Source organism: Gopherus flavomarginatus, chromosome 1 (genome assembly GCF_025201925.1).
Source record: "Gopherus flavomarginatus isolate rGopFla2 chromosome 1, rGopFla2.mat.asm, whole genome shotgun sequence".
Taxonomy (NCBI): Eukaryota; Metazoa; Chordata; order Testudines; family Testudinidae; genus Gopherus; species Gopherus flavomarginatus.
Window position 1 is genome coordinate 179,342,063 of NC_066617.1, and position 14,404 is coordinate 179,356,466.

The 14,404-nt window shown below is 47.7% G+C and overlaps 1 protein-coding gene and 1 long non-coding RNA gene across 3 annotated transcripts in view; one reads left to right on the forward strand and one right to left on the reverse strand.

The window, feature by feature from the left end:
• The window catches only part of GPA33 (glycoprotein A33), a 208,447-nt gene that overhangs the window by 186,178 nt on the left and 7,865 nt on the right, over positions 1–14,404 (forward strand). The gene's annotated exons all lie outside the window — the stretch shown is intronic.
• On the reverse strand, positions 3,616–8,918 carry LOC127055698 (uncharacterized). Of its 2 annotated transcripts, XR_007775580.1 has the most exons (4): positions 7,651–8,918; positions 7,481–7,570; positions 3,927–4,598; positions 3,616–3,832 (listed from the first exon to the last, which is right to left on the reverse strand). It is a non-coding gene; the product is annotated as an uncharacterized LOC127055698 (long non-coding RNA). The 2 variants fall into 2 exon arrangements; XR_007775578.1 differs by having other exon boundaries at positions 7,481–8,918.

The following is a 14,404-nucleotide window of genomic DNA, read 5'->3' on the forward strand; positions in this document are numbered from 1 at the left end:
TTTTTTGCTAAAAATCATTTAGAATCAGAGGAAAGCCATGACTGATAACTTCTGAGTACCATGCAGTATTGAATGGCAGCTGGACAGGAGATGTGTGCTCCCTTTCATATGCATTCCCATATACAGCCCCTGCATTGTATTATTAGCAGGGGTGGCAGGGCTCTCTCCTCTTGATTCACCTTATTAGTAGGTATTAGAACTCTGCACACAACTGCTGAAATTCTACTGAATCACTGTAGCAGGTAAACTCATTGACTCTGCCTAGGTTATCACTGTGTACGGTAAATTGGAATAGTTCTGTAGAGAAAAGGAACTAGAAAAGACGTGGTCCTGGATGGAAACCCTAAGGACCGTGGAGCTCAGCAATGAAGTTTAGGCTCAGACTTGTCATAGATTTGAGTTAGGTGACAAAGCCCAGTCCCAGGTTGGGAGCGGAATCTGGAAATTGTCGTAAGAACGGCCATACTGGGTCAGACAAATGGTCCAACTAGCCCAGTATCCTGTCTTCTGACAGTGGCCAAAGCCAGGTGCTTCAGAAGGAATGAAGAACAGGGTAATTATCACAGGATCCATCCCCTGTCATCCAGTCCTAGCATCTGGCAGTCAGAGGCTTAATGACACCCAGAGCATGGAGTTACATCACTGACTATCTTGGCTAGTAGCCATTGGTGAACTTATCCTCCATGCCAGGGGCAGCATGCTGTGGTAAGGATGGCATATGATGCCTACGTATTGACAGATACATTCTATGCGTGATACCGCTACGGGAGCCTCTTTGTAAGTTAGTTTCTCTGAAAACGGACAATTCATCATCCATCCATCCATCCTTCAGTGACGTGACATCCCTTTTCTAATACAGCGAATGTCTGAGAAAACCATCACCTTGTTTTCTGGATCTGAGGTACCACTCCTTATCCCCTTCCTTCCCTGAGTGCAAAAAATCCCCCCCCAAATTCCACTGACAGGTGACTACATGTGCACCACACTGCAGCAATGTGGGACAGGTCTGAATGTTAAGTGCTCTCTGTCTTCATCTGCTTTAAAAAACAAAACCAGCACCTTTCTTCCATTCCATTTCTGCCACACACAAATGAGTGGTGTCCTGTTACTGCCTGACTCCCCACTATTCGTTCTCTGTGCCTGTGTGAATGTACAATTCACGGTCTACAAAGCATGAATTTGGGAGTGGTGACAGCCATACGCAATTTGTAATGGAATCAGTTTTCAGTGCTATTAGGGAGTGATGGTAATCTCTACAGAGAAAGCAGAAACTGGGTTTTCATCATTAGCTCAATTTTGGCATCCAGGTCAAGAATTCACAAAAAAGTCAAATTGGCCTCAAAATTAGGAGGTTTGATCAGTGATTGAGGTAGAAGTTTTCTACGAAGTTTGAAGCAGACTGGCAAGCGGCTCCTGAACTTTGGATCCAGTCATTGGGGCTGGAGAGAGTGAAATTACTCTGTAGACTAGTGTTAGGGCACCCACCAGTAGGTGGGAGACACTGGGTCCAGGCCCCCTGCTCCAGTCACTTTAATTATTTATCCACAGTGGAACAGCTTCCACAGGAGAGACAGAGAGAGCCCTACAGCAGAATATCTCATAGCCAAGTGGCTAGAGCATTCTTCTGAGGTAGGAGACTTCTGTTCAGATTTTCTCCCCCCCAGCTTGCCCAAGGCGAGAGAACTAAACCTAGGTCTCCCACATCCCCGATGAGTGCTCTCATCACCAGGGCTGCCTAGAGGGAGGGGGCAAGTGGGGTAATCTGCCCCAGCCCTTGGGCCCCGCAGGGGCCCCCCACAAGAATATAGTATTCTATAGTATTGCAGCTTTTTTTTTTATTGAAGGGGCTCCCGAAATTGCTTTGCCCCAGGCCTTCTGAATCCTCTGGGCAGCCTTGCTAATCACTGACGTAAAAGTTGTAAGGTGGGCACCACCAATGCCTCCTCCTCTGGCCATTTTGTGTAGAGCAAGGGAAGAGCTTAATGCATTCCCTCAAGAAGCAGCTTAGGTGCCTAAGTGACATGGCTCTAGGTGGCTGGTTCCTGTTCGTGGATCACTAAGCACATATAGGCACCTCCCTGCTCCCCAGACTTAGGTGTCTCAGAGAAGGGTGCTGCTAAGTAAATAGTCAGCATTTCCCTTTGGCTAGATTAGGTGAGTCCACACCTAGCTTGCTAGATTTTGTGGATCGCATTCTTAGGCGCCTAGCTCTCCTCATTCATTGTACAGGGAACCAAAGTGCCTGATTCAGGCTATGTGGATCACAGTGTTGTTCCTGTATTTTTTTTCCAGGCGCCTAAGAGTTAGGTGTTGTACTGCTGAGTGTTACAGCACCGAAGTGGATCCCACCCTGAGTCTCCTATGCTGTTTCCTTAAAGAAAATCTTCAAAGTTCAACCCAGTCATTAGCGTGGTTTGCAAATGGAAGAAGAATCTCTCTCTCCAAAGGCTTGCAGGGTGGACAGATGAAACTTTTGAGACCTGTGGATGGGTGGGACAGGGAATGGATTAGGTTTGTGGTGAAGGAGGCCTACCTATTAGACCTTCCTGTGAGAAGGTTGTAGGGCATCTGGCAAGGTTTAAGGTTCTGGGTGCAGGATGGGGGACAGTGGATTAAGAAGCCTGGCCAATAAAGGGATTTTTGGGGTTCTGGAAATGGGTAGGAGAGGGATTGGAATGGATCAGGGTTGTAGTGGAGAGGAGGTCTACATATCACTCGGGTCTTTTCAAGGAAGGGTTGTAGGAGCTAGAATTAGGTTCTAGGGTTGAAGGGGATAAATAGCATAAATCAGTTTGTGCAAGAGTGCAGTGGAGATCAGGAGACAAGGGAAAGCAGAGGAAACAAGAAAGAGGAAGAATGATGGAGACAGCCAAACAAAGCATGACTCCTAAGGTGCACTGCAGGAAGGGGCAAGAATGCTCCCTCGTTCACCTCCAAACCCAGTTTACTCCTATCTGTGGTTCATGTTTGAGAAATGTAACTTAAGTCTGTGGTTCTTTGGGAGGAGAGAAGAGGAGTGAGGGGGAAGAGACAAGAGATAGAGGGACCCTGAGAAGGAATAAGCAGCCAAGGGGGAAGAGATAATAGGATATGGAGAGAGCATAAAGAGAACCTGAAATGGATAGTTCTGTCGACAATGTTTACTTTTGCAGGTTAATCAACTCTGTGAAGGGAATAGTGGTTACATTATTGGATAAATATTCAGGGACTCATGCACAAAGATATAACAAATAAGATTCTGCTATAGATCATGGGATGTGGTAGCAGAGCGGCAGCTTTTTTCCTCGGAAGACCAAAATTAGCTAACTCTACACCCACTCCCTTTATTTTTTATTTATTTTATTTTTATATTTTTTGCTTTACCACTTCGAGACACCTATCCTACTGCCATCCATGACTGCCATGGGAGAATCAGACAGCTAACTTATTTTTAATCTTTGGTAAATCAAATCATTCTCTTTTCTAATAGAGAAGTTTAGCTGTTTGTTTTTTTTTAATTAGAAATACTATAAACATAGAACCTGATATTGTGACTATATAATAAAACTGATTATCAGGTTCGTTTCCATGATTCAGGGTAAGAATCATGACATTTTCTTTTTGCTATTGCACATGGACAACAGGATGCAGACTTGGCCATCGCACATCAGCTAACAAGATGAAAGAGAGCAGAGACATTATTATTAGAATCCCAGGTTTTTACTTCACTCGTTGCCTCACCTGTGCAGTTGACAATCAGGATCTCCGTTTCCTCAGAGTGCTGGAGATCTGGGACAAATGGCTTTCCCTCTTTCCACCTGGGCTATCATCTCAGGCTTCGGAATCGGAAATCCTGGTCATTGGAAAAGATGAGTTAAGAGCTGGCTAATGTTTGAGTACTTGTCACAAAGAATGATCATGACTTTTATAAGCCCATATTGTTTTACCAGAGGCAAGGGTGTAATCCAAATAGAGAGAAGATTGTCACGAGTCCTGCTGGAAGAGTAAATAACTGTTAGGAGATGTGTTGTAATCTCTGAAGGAGAATCAGGGATCTCTATACACAGGAAAATAAGACAACTGACACAGTGTAAAAAATTAAATCACTTGCCCATTTCTAAGCCTACAGAGAGACTCTGGTTTTGTATTCAAGAATGAGCCCTATGGCTCTTCCCACAGGAATTTTCCCTTTTGCAAAGACAAAGCCAATCTTAGTAGGTAATACAATGGTGAGAATAAGTGAAACAGATCTGTTATGTCATGTCTAGTCTATCCCTCTATTCTGTCTCAATAGAAAGCTCTGGGAATTAGCTCCACTGCAGTATTTCAGAATCCGCCTTTGAAAGGGAGTTGGTATGGAGAGGATGGTCTGTTCTTGCAGTGATTCTGGGTACCGTAGGGACTGGTTTTCTAATTCTAAGGGGGCAGGGAAGGACACTGAGCGGAAGCTGGCCATAGACACTTCAGAGACTGCACAGCTTCTTAAATATATGAGAGTCTTACCCAGGGAGATTAATTTTCCTGTATGACATCCTTGTAGATTTCCCTCTGCTCTTCATCCAAGAGCCCCACTCTGCCTCGCAGAAATACAAAACCACCTCATCAAAGGTCATCAGCATCTGAAACAAGAATTCCTACTCAGTGCCTGTTGGCCTGCAACAATCCGACTGCTCAGTCACAGGACAAGGAGCAGAGAGAGGCAGAGTAAAAAGTCCTTCCAACACTGTGGGTAGGATCCTTGCACTGTGCCTGCACAAGACACCACTAGCATGGTATGTCTGATGCAGGAGACAAGCAAGAAAATAAGTGGAAGAGGACTAGAATGAGTTTTATTTTGCATGAACAATTTCCTCCCTTTCAGCCTTAGAGTTATTAACCACTCCCTCCTTCCAGGTGGGTTTTGGTTTCCAAGAAACCTAAATTCTCAACATGAAGTTAGTGGAAACCATTAAATTTCACCTAGCCTTGTATTTGAACCCTGTGACAAGTGTGAATGGTGGAGTCATAAGTAGGCTCAAGTACCTTTGAAAGGTTCATGAACCTGTCATAGAATTATTGAAGCTGGAAGTGAAACAGATTTGTTGTGTCATGTCTAGTTTATCTAGGGTGACCAGATGTCTGGATTTTATAGGGACAGTCCTGATTTTGTTTATTTTTTTCGTATATAGGCTCCTATTACCCCCCACCCCACGTCCCGATTTTTTACATTTGCTGTCTGGTCACCCTAAGTCTTTTGCCAGAGCAAGATTGCTCCCTACAGAACAATAGTGCACCATTCAGTGTAGTTTTAAGTGTTCCAAGTGATGGCACCCCTACTTTTCCCTTGGGACATTATTCCACATGCTAGTCAGTCTCTCAGAATGTCTTTTCTGATATTCATACTAAATTTCTTCCTTTTTTCATCTCATCACTCCTAGAAATACTCCCCTGTGCCTACCTAAATAATTCCTCTGCCTCCTCCCTGTTTGAACCCTTCAAATAGTCTCTAAGGTGCCACAAGTACTCCTGTTCTCTTTTTGGTAGAAAATTGTCTCCCCTCCAAAGTGGCACTTTTTATCTTCCTTTGGTCAAGGTCCCCCCCAGACCCATGAACATTTTTGTTGCTTCTCTCTGAACTCTAATTCCTTGATTCCTTTCTGGTAATAAGGAACCTGATTCAGCTCTGTTGCACAAGCTGAGCCAATGCGAGTGGGCTGTGTAGCTCCCTCCCCCAGGAGTATCCCTGGCATAGGAAACCCTGTGTGGAAGCCCCAACAGTACCCCTCTGTGCAAGGAACATTTTGGGGCAGGCTGCGTGAAGGCAGAATAGGTGGAGTACCCTAGTTATTTTGTATACTGGCAGCCACCCGGGCAATTGCAGCCAGGTGACAAGTTAGGGAAGACCTCAGGGTGCTGAACTGGCCCCAGGTCAGGTTGAGTGTCGCCTATGGTAACCAGAACTGACTGCAGTATTCCTGATGCAGTTGCATCAGAGACAGAGGGATTATTGCCTTCCTGATCTGTGCCACTTGTGTGTGTGTGAGAGTCATTTATAATTGCACTGGCCTATTCTGCTATCATATGATGTTCCAAATTTATGTCTTATTTCCTTCTTCTCACTTTATGGCTTTTTAGGCCTTTGTGTTTTCCAGGTTTCTCCCTCCCGTTGAATACTGCAGTTTTGCTTATTCTCTCCTCCTAAGATCTATTTAAATTTTGTTTTTCTCTTTGAGTACTTCTATTTTCTCTAGTATTTGCAACACACCTCAGACAGAAAAAAAGATTGTTTCCAACTCCTTCCTGGAGCTCACCCTCCTCCACCCCTTTGAGGAGAGTGGCTGGAGAGGACAGAAAGTCTTGTCCCAAGACGAGTTTGGAACCTCCCCATCAACCCTGTCCACAGGGAATGAAGAGGTGAGGATAGATTTCCCTTTGGGTTTATTTTATGCTAATAACCCAGTCACCAAGAAGAGGTGTGGCTATTGGACATATGCCTCTAGGGATTACTCCTGGGAACCTGTGAAGGGGAAACTGAGGCAGTGTGCTGCACAGCCATCCCTGGCCAGCAGAGGATGCTACAGAGGAGGTGTGCTCTTTGACATCATGTTTCATGAACATGCTGTTTACTCCTTCAGTGTCTTTAATAGAGATGATAGGTAAAACCAATTACCCATTTCCCACTAGACACCATTCCTCCCCTACAGGGCCTGGCTCAAGTTTCACATTTGTAACAAAATCCAGAGTCAGGTGAGTCTCTAAAAACTACACCCATATGAAATATCTAGAGTGACAGGAAAGAGGAACATTAAAAAAATGAAAGTGACAGCAAAAGGAGGATGAGTGTCAGATCTAATAATCACAAGCACCCACATGAAGGGAAAGGAATGATCTAATCTGAACCTCAGGTTATGAATGAGAGTAAAATGATGAAAGGGATAAAAGGCAAATTTAGGCTATCAGTAATTTATTAGAATGCAAATTAGCTTGCTAAAGGAAGAGGCAAAAGCCTCATCATTTGAAACTAGAAAGGGCAAACCTCTAGAAAATACAGCCAAGTTTTTTTTTAAAGATGCCAAAATTAGACTATTTAAATCCATATTTAGGCAACCAAGTGGCCTGATGTAAAATGCATCATGTAAAAGCTCACTATGTCACCCAGACCACAGGACAGATGTATACGAATTACATGAGTTCATGCACAATCATCAGTATTTTAGAACTGAACAACTCAACAACATTTTGCTTGTATAAAGTACTTTAAAACTGAAGAACTTCAGACATTAAATTAAGCCTCGATTCCTCAGTGAGTCTGGCAAGTATCCTCCCTCAATGTACAGATGAGAAACAGAAGCATAGGGAGATTAAGTGAATTGCCCAATACCACAGAATCTGTAGTAGAGCTGGAAATGGAATCCAGATGCCCTTTCTTCCAGTCCCAGGTATTAACCACAAGACAACATTACTCTTCTACCTTTTGTTCCTGATGTGTAGGTCTACCAGATTGAGTAGGCCTTTTGCTCACCATATTTCCTCCCTCTGTGATCTTCATCTTCTCCAAATCAAACCGACAATTCTCTTCCTGCTCCTCTGCTTCCATCTCCTCTTCTTGCTCCTGAGGAAGCAAGTGAGGAAAAACGAGAGATTTAGACGGGAACAGAAATGTGGCTGAAACACAGTTGGAATTATTCCTACTTCAATTACTCTACCAAAGGAACTAGACACAGTTTTGCCCCAGCTGATGCATTTCATAATACAGCATCTCAGAGACTGTTAAAATGGTCATTCCTCATTTCAGAGCACTTCTGTGAAAGGACCGAGCAAAGCTGAGTGAATCAGACCTGTCAGATTGCAGCATTTCCTATGTATACAGTCTGCACAGACAGAGCCTGGAGGGGGGAACATCAGTTTTGAGAGGAACTATTTTAGAGAAACACCAGGAAGCGAACATGAGCCAGGAGGCAGGCTATGCAGAGGAGTTGATTTAGAGCTACTGAGCATCAGTATCACACTGAGGTGAAGTGCAGAGATTAAGTCATCTATGGAGCACTCAGCTGCATTGCAGCACAAGGTGCATGAAGGACAAAAGCACTGCAGCTTCCAACAAAATAAGCACAGCAGAGGAACTGCTGAAGAGAACAGAGGAAAGAGACAAAGACCTGCAATCCCCCTAGTTTAAAATATTCCAAGTATATTCATTTTAGCCGCAGAAACAGGCTAACGAACTGCAAACGTACTTAGCAAGAGAAGAACCAGGTAAAAGTAAACGGTGAGGTCATCTTGTCTGTTTCTCATTCCATCTTCCCCCACATCCTAGCCCAGTCCTGGTCTGCTTTCATAAATCACCTAAAAAACTACAATTATCTTACCCATGATGCTTAATAAGTTTTGAAAGCACAGTGAAGAGAGTTGTTTCCCCTACTCAAATCAAGAGTTTCGAGAGAGTCCTAAGCTATTGCTGAGAATCAAGCTCCCTTGTTCTTCTTGTAAGGAACACTCAATCAGAAAAACCAAGCTACCCTAGGGGCGGGGACCAGAGAAGTCTGCAAATGATTGAGGTTTTCTTTTCACCTTTGGAATGCTCAGAGAAAGCTGATTATTCTAGAGCTATAGCTGTAGGAGGCCCATATCATAGGCAGGGGAAGGCTATGCTTCCCCAAACAGCCCTGTGTGGCCATGCCTACACTCCGTCCCAAGGCCCCCTCCTGCTTGCTGCTTCCCCTTGGCCCCTGCCCAAGCAGGCTGCTCCTCTTCTGGGAAGTGTGCTGGGGCTGGGGCGGCTGGTCTGTTGCTGGAACTTGGGGTGGCTCAGGTCGCCCAGTGCTGAGATGCCCCTGGGCACTGGGGCTGCGCCACCCAGGGCTCCAGGGTGGAGGGTGCTGGCACCTGGCACTCTAGGGCTGGAGGCACTGGGGCTTCCCGCCCTGTGCTTGGGAGTGGGTGGGACAGCTGAGGTCACTGGAGCTGGGGCCGCGGCACCGGGTGCTCTGGGCTGGAGGAAGGGAGCTAGAGGGAGGGGCAGGAGGGGCGTGGACTTGGGCAGAAGGGGAAGGCCAAGCTGGGGGCTCGCCTCCCTGAGCCTGTGGTTCACCCATCACTAAGGCTACGATTTACTCTCTGGTATTTTTAGTAAAAGTCATGGACAGGTCTTGGGCAGTAAACAAAAAAGTCACAGCCCCTGACGTGTCCATGACTTTTACTAAAAATAACCCTAACTAAATTTAGGTGCTGGGGGGGGGGCACTTCCATGGACACTGCTGCTCTGGGGGTGATGCTCTGGAGGACACTGCTGCTCCTTTGGAGGGATGCTCTGGGGCCCTGCCGCTCCTGGGGAGGTGCTCTGGGGCCCCACTGCTGCTGAAGGGTGGCCCAGTGCACCCTTCCCCCCGCTGCTGCTTCTCTGGGTGGAGGACGGTGCCCTAGAGCCCTGCCACTGTTGCAGCAGCTGGGGGAGCAGCGTCCTGGGGTCCTGTTGCTGCTGCTGCTGGGTGGGGGGAGGGGGCAGCTCAGGGCACCACTGCTGCTTCCCGATTGCTGCTCTGGGTCAGCACCTGGGATCAACTGCCTGGGGCCACCCAAGCGGTGGCCAGTGTGGCTGGCCCCAGGGCTGCCCCAGCTGCTCAGGTGGCCCTGGGGTCAGCTGCATCAACTGCTGCAGAAGTCCCGGAAAGTCATGGAATCCATGACTTCTGTGACCTGAGTGAAAGACTTGCAACCTTACCCATCGCTCATGTCTATAGCTAACATTGCAGCGTGGCATACACCTGCCTGCTTCTTTGTTACAGACTCCCTAAAGGGAGTCTCTCTTTTTGCTGAAATCTCAGTGTATCATGCTCTGTAGTGTCTCCCTCAGTCTGTAGTGTTTCAGTCAGTCTCCACTCCCACTATCAACAGGTACTTCATCTCTGCTTCCAAGGATGGTTCTCCTGCTCCAGACTTTGCTGCATGCAGGTCCTTTAGCTTGCGAGTCGCTTGGGACAGGCACAGTTCTGAACCTGATTGTTTAGAAGCAGCTAAGGAGGCATACCAATAGTGATGTCATGATTTAGGATACACATTTCCATCCCTGTTGGTTGGGAGACGCTCCTGTCTCTCTCCTGGCAGATCATCCAGACAGAGAATTTGAATTGGCAGTTTCTCTGAATTGTGTGAGAGCTATAAACTCTGTCTGCTCCTGTCATGCTTCCAGCCTCATTTTAAATCCATAGCACATTTTTAGAACCCTCTCGCCAGCCAAAAGAGGTATTTAAATGCTTCAACTAAAGGATTGAGGCCTTGGCTACACTGGCGCTTTACAGCGCTGCAACTTTCGCCCTCAGGGGTGTGAAAAAAACAGCCCCCTGAGCGCTGCAAGATACAGTGCTGTAAAGCCACAGTGTAAACAGTGCCGCAGCGCTGGGAGCATGGCTCCCAGCGCTGCAAGCTACACCCATAGAGGTTGTGGAGTACGTGCAGCGCTGGGAGAGAGCTCTCCCAGCGCTGGCACTGCGACCACGCTCGAAACTTCAAGTGCAAGTGTAGCCATACCCTAAGAGTCCAAATGAATGATCAAGTAAGGGTTGCTGGAACCTTGAGTAAAGTCTCATACCTGTGAACATTATCCTCCCAGTTGCTGCAAGAGGGTTCAAGCTGATTGGTGCCCACACTGCCCCCTGAGTTGCTCATTTTCATACTTTTGGCCTCAAGGCAAGGATCGGCTCACCTTGTTGCACAAACACACTTTTTTATGTCCTAACCACACAATACTGGATTAAAGTGAGGCTGAGGGAACTGCACCCCTCAAGCCTCTGCTTTTCTGGGAGGCCTCCAATCCATCACATATAGGCTCTATACAAGGGAGATTTCATTATATGTATGCTAACTCTAAAAAGAAAAGAAAAACAACTTAAAACATAGATGCCCCTTGCTGACACTGATTTTGTTCTTAAGCTTTCAGTTAGAGTTTAATTTTTTTCAGATTTTCAGTTGCTGATGTGTGAATTGGAAGCGCTAATCGCTGTCTGCTAATGGCAGCACTGCCAGTACTTCTTTAGTATTGTTTTAATTCCCAAGTGGAGCAGCAAAAAGGAAAACTAAGTTAGAAAGAGAGAAAACTGTAAGCAAGTTACCAAAACTTACTCTTTCTTTGCTAGTACTACTTCAGAATCATCTTCCAAAGAAGCTGGGCAGTCTCTCAGAAATGATCATCAAAGGGAAGATATATACCAGTGGTTCCCAAACTTGTTCTGCCGCTTGTGCAGGGAAAGCCCCTGGCAGGCTGGGCTGGTTTGTGTACCTGCTGCATCCGCAGGTTCGGCTGATCATGGCTCCAGGCCAGTAGGAGCGGCTGGAAGCGGTGCAGGCCAAGGAACATACTGGCCGCTGCTTCCTGGAGCCCCCATTGGCCTGGAGCAGCGAACCACGGCCACTGAGAGCCGCAATCGGCTGAACTTGCGGATGTGGCAGGTACACAAACCGGCCGACTCACCAGGGCCTTTCCCTGCACACACGGCGGAACGAGTTTGGGAACCGCTGATATATACATATGAATTTGTTCCCTCAGGAGAGGGCAGAAGAAAAGCAAATGTTCTTGAAATCCAGGACAAAAGTGATACTGAAAATGATGACCCATTTTTCCTCCCACTGTACAGAGGGCAAAGAGAATAGCAGTGATAAAGAGAATAACATTGCCATTAGTGTTGAACAATATCCAGTTCAATGGCCTGCTTTGATAGCAGAGGAGTTTCATGCCCAATGTATTGAAAAAGGTCTGCTCCATCTTCAGAATTAATGACAAATTTATAGCTTCTGAGCAGCAGTATAAACGTCAGAAAAGATCTCTCTTGTCTCTCTTTGAATAAAAATTACCAAATGGAGCACATTATCAGTGGCATGGCTAGATATATTCTAAATCCACATGAACAGTATTCTGTTTCATATGCAGACTCATTTCCACACCTAACAATCTTAGCCCCGTTGTAGCGCCTGTCTTTTCCAACTGGAAAAAAGGAGAGAAGGCTTGTTCTTATGAAAACAGTGTAGAACTTCATAATGCCATGATTATTTGACTAGCCAGGTTGCATAGCTAACCAATTTGCAAGGGAAGAATCACATTCACAGGGAGATGGTATAGCTGCGCCCTGCTTCTAACACAAACTGCCTACTTGAAGGAAGTTTAAAAGTGTATTGTGGTAGTTGGTAAGTTCCTCGCTGAACATGGTTTAGTGTTTAGAGCAGGGGTCTCAAACGTGTGGCCCACAAACCTCCCCAATGTGGCCTGCGGGGCTCCAGCAGTTTTGGGGCCGGGTCTCTCCTTTGGTCCCACCTGCTGCCCCTGGGCGCTTCTCCCCCAGGCCATTTACAATGGCCCAGGACTCCGGCAGTGCAGTGGAGCTGAGCAGCATCTGCCTGCTTGCTCCAGGGGCTGCTGGTTCCTCCCTGTGGCCCCAGGGTGGGTCTGTGCTTCTGCACACTGCCCCCGCTGCCAATGGGAAGCTGTGGGGGCAGTGCCTGGGGGCAGCAGCTTGTGGAGGCCTCCTAGCCCGCCCTGCTTTGGAGCCCCAGGTAAGCGCTGCACCTCCTGACCCCCTCCCAGAACCTGCACCCCCCTCCCCCCACACCCCTCCCACCCCCAAACTCCCTCCCAGAGCCTGCACCCCCTCCCCACACACCCCTCCCACCCCCAAACTCCCTCCCAGAGCCTGCACCCCCTCCCTCTCCCCACACACCTCTCCCACCCCCAAACTCCCTCCCAGAGCCTGCAAACCCACCCCCTGCCCCAGCACCCAAACTCCATCTCAGAGGCTGCATCCAGCATCCCAACTCCATCCCAGAGCCTATACCCCAGACCTCCTCCCCCACCCAAACTCCCTCCCAGAGCCTTAGGCAGGTGGGGGGTGAGTTCTGGGTGGCATGAGTAACATTGGCCCACTGGGAGGATTTGAGGGCTGGCACTGGCCCTAAGATAAATTGAGTTTGAGACCCCCCTGTTTTAGAGGAAGGGAGGAACTTACAGTCTCTCCTCAGAATGGAAATTATGTAGGTATTCTTGAAGCCATCTTCAAGAACAGGAGAGAAAGCACAGGGAAAGAAGAACCTTGCGGTTAGATAAGGGGGGAGGTGTGTGACAGAGTGCTAGGTATGAACAGGGCCGTCCTTAGCCATAGGCAGAGCAGGCAGCCGCCTAGGGCACCACTAGGTCTGGGGGCACTGCTCTGCTGGGACCCCGGAGATGGGAAGCAGTGGAGCATGTAAGAGCAGGGCTGCTGGGTCCTAGAGAGAGCTGAATACAGCACAGTCTGAGGGAGGGGATTGGCTGCTGGGGTCTCTGGGAAGGGGTGGGGGAAGGAACTCATCTGTAGGGTGACCAGATGTCCCGATTTTATAGGGACAGTTCCGATTTTTGGGTCTTTTTCTTATATAGGCTCCTATTCTCCCCCCCCATCCCGATTTTTCACATTTGCTGTCTGGTCACCCTAGGTGGGGGTAATTGGTACGGATATAAGACAAAGCCCCAAATATCGGGACTGGTCCTGTAAAATCAGGACATCTGGATCTGGTCACCCTAGCTGGGGAGCGCGTCTCTCCCCCAGGCTGGCAGTGATCCATCTCATCCGGGGGGAGCTGCACAGGGCAGGACAGCTGCTGTGGCTCCATGGGTGCCCCGTCCCTGAGATCAGATGGTGTGCTAACTTCACCATGGTCCATTGGGCTGGTGGTGGTGCCCATTGGCGTGTGATCGGACCTGAGGGTTTGCTGCTGCTGCTGCCACTCTGCACCCCAAGAGGTGGATATTGGGGTCCTGCAGTTTTCTACCTATCTCCTCCTCTACTACAGCTATTGGACCAGCAGGCTGGGGGATGAGCCAGGCATGAAAGCAGTACTGTGTTGCCATTTAGATTGTCATTTAACAAATTTGTTCACCAAAAATGCTTGCTAACAATCCTGAATTCAATTTCAATATATTTTTTAAAAAAATCAATATCTAATCCAAAAACAGAAAATTAAGTTGTTGACAATTATTTGTGACAAGTTTGGTATGGGGAAGGGAGTGGGCCAGTTTTCATCAGAGAAACAAAAAATGTTGACTCGCTTTCCTATAGCCCTGTTACTGATAGATAGAGCCCTCCAACAACTGTAAGATGCTCATCTCCTTACTAGTGTATAGAGCAGGGGTCAGCAACCTACGGCACATGTGCCAAAGGTGGCACGCGAGCTGATTTTTGATGGCATGCAGCGATGGGCTGAGTGGCTCAGCCCGCCACTGCTCTGGGGTTCTGGCTGCTGCCCCATTGCCACAGGGGGTCCCAGCTGCCTGCCCCACTCAGCACCTGCTGCTGGTCTGGGGACCCCCAAGGAACCCCAGGCTGGCTGCTGGCTGAGCATACTGGTGTCTGATACCCTGGGGCCATTCAACCCGCTGTCGGCCTGGGGTTCCATTCACTCAGCTGGTAGTGGGCTGAGCAGGACT